Source organism: Hemiscyllium ocellatum, chromosome 28, assembly GCF_020745735.1.
Source record: "Hemiscyllium ocellatum isolate sHemOce1 chromosome 28, sHemOce1.pat.X.cur, whole genome shotgun sequence".
Classification (NCBI taxonomy): domain Eukaryota; kingdom Metazoa; phylum Chordata; class Chondrichthyes; order Orectolobiformes; family Hemiscylliidae; genus Hemiscyllium; species Hemiscyllium ocellatum.
The window spans coordinates 1,651,856-1,661,992 of NC_083428.1; the positions used below are offsets into that span (position 1 = coordinate 1,651,856).

Consider the following 10,137-nt stretch of genomic DNA (forward strand, 5'->3'; position numbering starts at 1 on the left):
GGGAGGGGGGAGAGAGGAGGAGGGAGGGGGAGGGGTGAGGAGGAGGGGGGGGAGAGGAGGGGGGGGAGGGGTGAGGAGGGGGGGAGGGGTGAGGAGGGGGAGAGGGGGTGAGGAGGGGGGGAGGGGGGGGAGGGGAGGGGGGGGGAGGGGGGGAGGGGGGGGAGGGGAGGGGGGGGGAGGGGGGGGGAGGGGGGGAGGGGGGGGGGGGGGGGGGGGGGGGGGAGGGGGGGGGGGGGGGGGGGGGAGGGGGAGGAGGGGGGGAGGGGGAGGAGGGGAGGGGGGGGAGGGGAGGGGGGGGAGGGGGGGGGAGTGGGGGGGAGAGGGGAGGGGGGAAGAGGGGGGGGGGGGGGGGGGGGGGGGAGAGGGGAGGGAGCGGGGGGGGAGCGGGGGGGGAGCGGGGGGGGAGGGGGGGCGATGGGTGGGAAACGGGGCTGTACGGGGAAGGAAGACGGTCCAGTGTCCGGCACACCGAGTTGCCCCACACTACCCCACCCCGCAGTGCCGTGCCGCTCCCCCCACCCCATGTTCCCCTCCCCCTCACGTTCCCCTCCCCCTCACCCGCGGCTCCAGCCCGGGCTCCGCGCTTCCTCTCGGTTCCGGCTCCGCGCCCCCAGCGGCTCCCCGTTTCCGGTCCGTCCGTGAAACCCATCCCCCGGGACGTCGCCAGCCGGTAACCAATCAGAGCCCGGCGCCGGCCGTGCCTCGCAGACAGGGTCCCGGGCAGCCGCTTTGGGCGCCGCTCGATGGTTCCGGGCAGTGGCCGCGCGGCCTAAAGGCCCGGGGGCGGGTGGGGACCAGAGGCCGCCAGTGAGCGCCACGAGCGGGGCCTGAGATACAGAATAAACCGCCCCCACACACCCCCCCCCCTTCCCTGCACAGGCTTCAGAGACAAACACTGCAATCCAGGCGGAGGTCCTTGATAAACAGTTGAAGTTGGTTGGGAAGAAGTTTAACAGATTTTAGTAACTTCCAAAGCGGCTTCAGGAACAAAATTAAATGCAGATATGAGACAAAAACGTGAAATTAGAAAGATGGGATAACTTTGCCTCCGAGCTAGCACACAGTCGATGGGCCGAATGTCCATGGCTGTCTTACTGCGTGATTCTTCCAACAAACACATTCCCAATTTAAAGCTGAGGGTGATCTTTGGTAAACAGTCCCTCAGGGTTCTCCAGGTCCCACTGCATCCCCCCCCCCTGAGTCTGACCCTCCCGGGGAGAACGGCCAGAAAAACCTCTCACAGCAATCCTTCACAGATTAGTCATTAATCTGAGTCATTATCTCACCAACCGCCCCAGACAAGATGAAGAAATGCAGCAGTTGTACTAGAAGAGGGACTGTCAGGAGGTGATGTGGATGGACAGGTTTGCTCTGGTCCCCACTGTTTCCCATTTGGGACAAATCCACTGAGACTGTGGTGGCTCCAGCAGAAATCCACTCCTGGTCATCTTACTGAGGTTAGTAAAACATCTACGAACAGGCTGAATCGTTGCCTGGTTTGTGATACTAAGAAACACTCAGCGACCTTGTCAGATTATTTTAAAAATCAAATTGGTGTAACTTTAATAAAATTTTATGTTTAATTCCCTAAGCTGGTGTTGACCATAATGAATCTATAACAATCCAATAACACACAACATAAAACGTTCACATTGAATTAACATCCATGTTTAATCTCATTTCTGTAGCAGGTCCGGCTAGAGAACCTGAACAGAGCTACAGTTGGCCCGAGATAGGAATACATGCTTCTGATTCCTGTACAGTGTCTCATGCTGGAAACACAGGATGTTAAAAGAATGCTGCTGAGACTTCAGGGGTTAAGTTATGAGGAGAGATTATACAATTTCAGCTTGTCTTCTCTGGAACTTAGAAAGTTAAGGGAGTTATAGAGTCATAGAGATGTACAGCATGGAAACAGATCCTTCGGTCCAACCCGTCCATGCCAACCAGATATCCCAACCCAATCTAGTCCCACCTGCCAGCACCCGGCCCATATCCCTCCAAACCCTTCCTATTCATATACCCATCCAAATGCCTCTTAAATGTTGCAATTGTACCAGCCTCCACCACTTTCTCTGGCAGCTCATTCCATACATGCACACACTCTGCATGAAAACGTTGCCCCTTAGGTCTCTTTTATATCTTTTCCCTCTCACCCTAAACCTATGCCCTGTAGTTCTGGACTCTCCGATCCCAGGCAAAAGACTTTGTCTATTTACACTATCCATACCCTCATGATTTTATAAACCTCTATAAGGTCACCCCTCAGCCTCTGACGCTCCAGGGAAAACAGCCCCAGCCTGTTCAGCCTTTCCCTGTAGCTCAAATCCTCCAAACCTGGCAACATCCTTGTAAATCTTTTCTGAACCCTTTCAAGTTTCACAACATCCTTCCTATAGGAGGGAGACCAGAATTGCTCATAATATCCCGAAAGTGTCCTAACCAATGTCCTGTACAGCCGCAACATGACCTCCTAACTCAATGCTCTGACCAATAAAGGAAAGCATACCAAACGCCTTCTTCACTATCCTATCTACCTGTGACTCCAATTTCAAGGAACTATGAACCTGAACTCCAAGGACCTTACCATTGAGTGTATAAGTCCTGCTGTCAGTTCATACTAGATCAATTGTTAATTTTAAATCTGAGATAAATAATTTTTTGTTAAGCAAAGGAATTACAAAGTATGGGACAAAGGTGGGAATGGGCCTGTACCGTGCTGTAACGTTCTATGGGTTGGGAAGATGTTTTCATTGGTAGGAGAGACCAGGATGTGAGAGCAAAGCCTTACAGCGAAGGAAAAGAGACAAAGAGAAACGTCTGCAGCCGGAGGGTGGGGAACCCACTGTTGCAGACAGCTGTGGCTGGTTAAGTGTATTTAAGACAGAGATAGATAGTTCTTGATTAGGAAGGTGGGGTGGAGGAATTGAGGGTCACTTGGGGGGAAAGCAGGAGGGACAGGCATTGAGAAACTTCCTCGAGTGAGATAGAACGGCAGGGCTGATGTGAAGGGCCGAAAGACCTAACATCTGCCCCCACCTCCATCGGTGAGACCCGAAATGGGGCTGTGATCCCCAACCTCCACCCATCCCATCCCTCTCCCGACCCCAGAATAGGGTGAATGGTGACTGTCGGAGAACTGTCCAGTTACATAGATCTTGTGAAATTAATGAACACGGATATTGTGGGGAAGAGAAATCGACCGACTGGTACAGAACTGACACTCTACTCAGTTCAGTCAAAGATTCTCTTCCCCGAGCTGCAGTTACAGACAGCTTTTATAGTGTGACATTAGTATTACAGAAATGTAGTAGCTCAGTGGTTAGCGATGCTGCCAAATTACCCATAGTACTCAGAGATGTGTAGGTTAGGGTGGATTGGCTATGCCACGTTACGCATAGCGTTCATGATGTGTAGGTTGGGTGCATTAGTCAGGGATAATTATAGGGCAGGGGAATGGGTCTGGGTGGGTTACTCTTTGTAGGGTCGGTGTGGACTTGTTGGGCTGAAGGGCCTGTTTCCACACTGGAGGGAATCTAACCTAATATAGAGTTAGGCTAAATATCAACCATGATTAACTCTTGAAGACGTAGCAGCAGCAGATCAGGTCTGAGGGGCTCAATGACCTACTCCTGTTCCTATATTCATAAAGGTGTTGGACAAGGACATGTCGTATAATTTCACACAGCAGCACTTATCCTCTGTGCTCAAATGTGAACCTTTAACACCAATCAGACAGTGTTGGCTAGTGTGTGTCGGGAGTGTGGTGCTGGAAAAGCACAGCTGGTCAGGCGGCATCTGAGGAGCAGGAGAATCAATGTTTTGTCATAAGCTTTTCATCATGAATCTTGCCCATTTGGGCTGATTGCAAAACCTGGACTCTCCTGCTCCTCGGATGCTGCCTACCTGCTGTATTTTCCCAGCACCACACTCTCCACTCTGATCTCCCACACCTGCAGTCCTCAGTTTCTCCTGGTTTATGTTGTGTGTGTGTGTGAGAGAGACCCCCATACCACAGTGAGAGTCTGTGTATGCGCGCATGCGTGCGAGAGCCCGTACCCCAGTGAGAGTCTGTGTGTGTGTGTCCCATAACCCAGTGAGAGTGTGTGACCCATACCCCAATGAGTGACTGTGTGTGTGTGTGTATGTGAGACCCATACCCCAGTGAGAGTCAGTGTGTGTGTGACCCATACCCCAGTGAGAGGCTGTGTGAGAGAGACCCTAGAGAGTCATTGCGTATGTGACCCATACCCCAGTGAGAGTCAGTGTGTGACCCATACCCCAGTGAGAGTCTGTGTGTGTGTGTGAGAGACCCATACCCCAGTAAGAGTCAGTGTGTGCACAGCCTGAACTCCAGTGAATGTGTGGAATCTGTATCCCAATGAGAAGCTGTGGTGTTGTAGTTATTTCACTAGATTAATCCCGAAATCTAGGTTTATAGTTTGGGGACAAGGGGGTTCAAATCTCACAGTGGGGGACAGTGAGGGGTTTGAAATATGAATTCAGTAACATTTGGAATGAAAAGTTGGTATAATGGTGACTGTGTAACCATCGTTGTACAATGTAAGAACCCATCTGGTTCACTCATGCCCTTTACAGAAGGACAGAACCTGGTCTGGCCTTCACATGACTCCAGACCCACAACAATGGGGCTGACTCTTACCTGTTCTGTGAAAGGCCCTAGGAAGACACTAATATGTATCAAACTTTGACAAAGTCTACAGAAAGAAATATAACTGGACAGACTGGTTCCACCAACCATAACACCAGAACCAAAGTAAGCCATCCTTGTGAACCCAACAAAGGCCCATCCTTGGATGTGTCCTGTCCCACCAGCAGGACAGACCCGGGGGGTGGGGCAGGCACTGTCATATATAGTTGGGAGAGAGTTGCTTGAGAAGTCTGCAACATTGACCTGACACAGGGAAGTTTCACGGGACCAGGTTAAACATGGGCATGGTACTGATTACCACTCACCACTCTCCTTTAGCTGATGAATCAGTACACCTCCACTTTGTTGAACAACACTTAGAGGAAGCAGAGATGTGCTCTGGGTGGAGTATTCCAATGTCCACCAAGAGGGGCTCAGCAGCAGCATTACTGACCGAGCTGGTCAGGTCTTAAAAGGACATCGCTGCTAAACTGGGTCTGCAGCAGGTGGTGGGGGCGCCAAGAAGATGGAAAATCATACTTGACCTAATCCTCACCAATCTTCCAGTTGCAGATGCATTTGTCCATGACAGTATCAGAGTGTGGAACAATGAAGCTTGTTCCTGATGGTTCCTGATGGTTCCTGATGAAGAGCTTATGCCCGAAACGTTGATTCTCCTACCCCTCGGATGCTGCCTAACCTGCTGCGCTTTTCCAGCAACACACTCTTCACTCATATCTCCAGCATCTGCAGTTCTCATAATCTCCTCGTATCAGTAAGAGTGACCACCCCACAATCCTCGTGGGGATTCACTTTGAAGATATTCTCCATCATGTTGTATGGCACTATCACAGTGCTAAATAACTTCAGCAGGTCTAGCAACTGAAGACAGAGCATCCATAAGGTGCTATGGACCATCAACAGCAGCTGAACTGTACTCCAGCACAATCTGTAACCTCATGGCCTGGCATATCCCACACACATTCGTTACCATCGAGCCAGGGGAACAAATAAAAACACAAGGGATCAGACTTTCATATATAGGAGCAGAATTAAGCTGTTCGACCCACCGGGTCTGCACTGTCATTGGCCAGGAGACATTTCTCAACTCCATCCTCCTGCCTTTTCACCGTTACCTTTGATGCCCTGACAAATCCTGGGGTGTTTCTGTCTTAAATACACACAATGGCCTGGCCTCCACAGCCCTCTGCAGCAATGAGTTCCACAGAGTCACCACCCTCTGGCTGAAGAAATTCCTCAACTCCATTCTAAAGGGTTGTCCCTTCACTCTGAGGCTGTGCCCTTGCTCCTGGTCTCCCTTATTAGTGAAAACATTTCTCTACCCCACTCAATCCAGGCCTGTCCGTATTCTGTAAGTTTCAATCCCCAAACATCCTTCTAAAATCCATTAAGTACAGACCCAAAGTCCTTAACAGCTTCTCATATGAAAGTCCTTTATCCCTCGGATCATTCTGGTCCATCTCCTCAGGAGCCTCTCCAAAGCTAGCACCTCCTTCTGAGACATAGCCTCCTTCAATTCCCCCTAAACTTCTTGCCCTTTACTTTAAACTCTTTATAATTTTGTGGGTCTCAATCAAATTCCCCGTGAGCTTTCCCTGCTCCAAGGGAAACTGCCCCAGTCTCTCTGGTCACTCTTCAGAGCTGAATCGCTTCAGCCAAGACAGCAACGCAGGCGAATTTCCTCTTCACTCTCCAGTGGAAGCATATCTTTCCTATAGAAGGGTGACCAGAACTGTGTACTGTACTCCAGCTGTGACCTAAAGTTGTACACAGCTCGGTCATAACTTCCTTTATTTTGTATTCAACACCTTGAATAATAGTAAAAGGCAAGTATCCCATACGCTCTCGTAACCATCCTTTCCACATTCCTGTCGCCTGCAATGATTTATGGTCATGCACACCAAGTCCCTCTAATTCTCTCTAATTCCTTGGGTCCCACAATTTATCACACATTACCTTACCCTGTCACTCCTCCCAAAATGCATCACCTCACATTTTTCAGGAGTAAACTCCATTTCCCAATCCTCTGCCCGTCCGATCAGCCTGGCCATACTTGTCCCATAACCCAAGGTTTTCCATCTTGCTATTTACCACATCACCAATTTTAGTGTCACCTATAAACTTACTAATAAAATGTTTAATATTCATGTCCTAATCATTAATGAATCTATGATTCACAGATGTCCATGACAAACAGCAAGGGACCCAGTACCAAATAGAACATACAATATAGAACAATACAGCACAGAACAGGCCCTTCGGCCCACGATGTTGTGCCGAACATTTGTCCTAGCTTAAGCACCTATCCATGTACCTATCCAATTACTGCTTAAAGGTCACCAATGATTCTGACTCTTCCACTCCCACAGGCAGCGCCTTCTATGCCCCCACCACTCTCTGGGTAAAGAACATACCCCTGACATCCCCCCTATACCTTCCACCCTTCACCTTAAATTTATGTCCCCTTGTAACACTCTGTTGTACCCGGGGAAAAAGTCTCTGACTGTCTACTCTACCTATTCCCCTGATCATCTTATAAACCTCTATGGTAAGACACTGGACACAGGTTTTCGGTCACATTAAAAGCCTTTTACCATCATTTTCCGCTTTCTGTCACTAAACCAATTGTGGATTCAATTTGCCAAATTGTGCCAAATCCCTTGATGACCAGTCTCCCATGTAGACTACATCCAGTGCATACTCTGATTCAACTAGACATCTCAAAAAATTCAATTAAATTTGACAGATAAGATTTCCATCAGGCAAAGCTACGCTATCCTTGATCAATTCTTTCCAAGTGGAGATACAGTCTATCCCTCAGACATTTCTCCAACTATTCCCTAACTGATGTCAGACTCACTGGCCTCTAGTTTACTGGTTTATCACTACCATGTTTGTTATTTTCCCCGACACCTCTCCTGTATCTAAAGTTTTAAAATTAATGTCAAGACTTCTATAATTTCTTCCTTTGCCTCCCACACAGTGATTGAACATGACATCAAGAAGCCCTAAGCAGAAGTGGAATCAGTAGGAACTGGGATAATTATTTCCACTGGTTGGAGTCATGGCTGGCACATGGGAAGATTGTGGCTGTCAGAAGTCAGTCATCTCAGCTCCAGGGCATCTCTGCAGTTCTTCAGGGTAGTGTCCCAAGCCCAACCATCTTCAGCTGCTTTATTAATGACCTTCCCTCCACCACAAGTGGAGATGTTTCCACAATGCCCAGCAGCATTCACAACTCTTCAGTCTACAGGTAAAACAACACAAACGGACCAAATATTGCTTCTGCACTTCAATCATCCCAACATCCACAAACAAAGCTGCACTAGAACATTAATTCAATGAGCCACCACACACTGCAGCAGAGGAACTACACAGAGCAGAGGAAAATCACCCATACAGTGTATTCAAGAAGAACAGGTACCCAATGAACACAGTTCGCCGATTTCTCAGCAACAAACCCAAACAAGCAGATAAAATTCACCCAGAAACCCTAGCCACTCTCCCCTATATCAAAGACATCTCAGAAATGACTGCCAGACTACTCAGACCCCTTGGCATCACGGTAGCCCACAAACCCACCAACACACTAAAACAGCAGCTAATGAATTTGAAAGACCCTATACAGACAACAAGCAAAACTAATGTCATTTAAAAAATACCATGCAAGGACTCTAACAAACACTATATTGGACAAACAGGCAGAAAACTGGCCACCAGGATCCATGAACATCAACTAGCCACAAAACGACATGACCCACTCTCACTAGTATCCTGACATACATTAGGAAGGACACCACTTTGACTGGGACACGACATCCATCCCAGGACAGGCCAGACAGAGAAACACACAAGAATTCCTAGAAGCATGACATAACAGGAATTCTAGGAGAAAGTGAGGACTCCTGAAGAAGGGCTCATGCCCGAAACATCGATTCTCCTGCTCCTTGGATGCTGCCTGACCTCCAGAACAGGAATTCTATCAACAAACACATTGACTTGGACCCCATTTACCATCCCGAGAAAAAGATTAGGAAATGCCATCATTATAGGAAATGGTATCACCAACCCAAAGAAACCCAAACATATAATTAGAAAGCAGGTAACATCAGCAGTGCTTCATCGTGAGGCTCACTGAAAATGTTACCTAGCATAGTGATGGGATGTCTGAAAATGAACCTTCCAGCTCAGTGAGCAAATCTACATCCAGAACTCTTCAACATTGAAGCAGAAAATCCAAATGTAAGACCTAGACAATATCTTGGTTTAGTGCCAGGGAAAGATCTTCTCCAATAAGAGAATCTAACAATCCTTCCACACAATCATCACCACTTAGAAGAACAGCAGCAGCAGGTAAATGGGAACACGGCAAATTCTCTTCCAAGCCACTCACTTGGAAATATTTCCCCATTCCTCCAGTGTCTCCAGGTCAAAATCCTGGAACTCCCTTCCTAAAAGCCTTCTGCATATCTTTGATTCAAGGAGGAAGCTCACCACAAGCTTTTCCAGGGCAATTGTGAATGAGCAACAAAGGTGGCCTCTTTCAAGCATTTCCCACAGACCCTCAAAAACCTATCGCATTGAGTCAATGTTTGGAAGTGGGAAAATATCAACTACTGGGTTTGTGCTCTCACGCTCGGCGTGACTGGATCGGAATTGGACAGCACTGGTTTGATGCTTTCCTCTCGCTGCCTGTAACCCTCCGAGTTCTTTCTTTTGAACTGACTCTCTCTTGAATGAAGGTGATTTTAGTCACGTGGGTGGTATAGACTGGTGCATGGTCCTCGAAAGATTTAAATTGCTACCGAGTATAGGCACTGCCAATGTTGCCCTGCCATCATCTCCCCAAGTGCACACAAAACACATTGCTTTTGTTGTTTTTTTTTTGGGGGGGGGGGAAAGAAAGAGAGAGGTGGTGGAAGGGAACCCATTCTACAATCCAGAGAGAATGGTGGAATCAAAACAGCTATCGGCTGGTAATTGAATTCCAGTCCAACCCCAAGCTCTTTAAGCACAAGGGCTGTCGTCCCTGGATCCGTGCCCTGCTGTGGTGGCTTTGCTCAGGTTTCTGACTCACTATTTATGGATTGTAGTCTGCTATCAGTGCTGAGTCAATCCACAAGCGGAGGACACAGAAACAACATGGGATTCCATGGTGACCACTGCTGCCTTATGACCACACTTTGTGAAGTCCTGCCAGAAACATCAAGATCCGTCATTACCTCATTCATTGGCTTTCTGTGGGATCTTGCCATGCCCTAAAGTGACTCAGGACATTGAGATTGCACACAAAGAAATGCAAAGCAATTCCTGCAACATATTGAAGGCACATTCTTACAATGAATTTCAGAGTGTTCTCATACAGGGCCATGTCTGCTGTCCCGGGGAGCACCCAGCAGGAGCCTGACACAGCCCCAGTCCCACTTGTTAAATACTTCACCTCCCTTCAGTTTGAATACAACCTT

General features: G+C 48.5%; 1 protein-coding gene across 3 annotated transcripts in view; it reads right to left on the reverse strand.

The window, feature by feature from the left end:
* Positions 1-639, reverse strand: part of sin3b (SIN3 transcription regulator family member B) — a 76,265-nt gene extending 75,626 nt beyond the window's left edge. For 2 of the 3 annotated variants that reach the window (XM_060846623.1, XM_060846621.1), the window contains exon 1: positions 559-623. The gene's annotated coding sequence lies outside the window, so the exon portion shown is untranslated. Of the gene's footprint in view, positions 1-558 lie in introns of all 3 variants that reach the window. The other variant, XM_060846622.1, reaches the window with a different exon arrangement.
* Between the last annotated feature and the right edge of the window lie 9,498 nt (positions 640-10,137).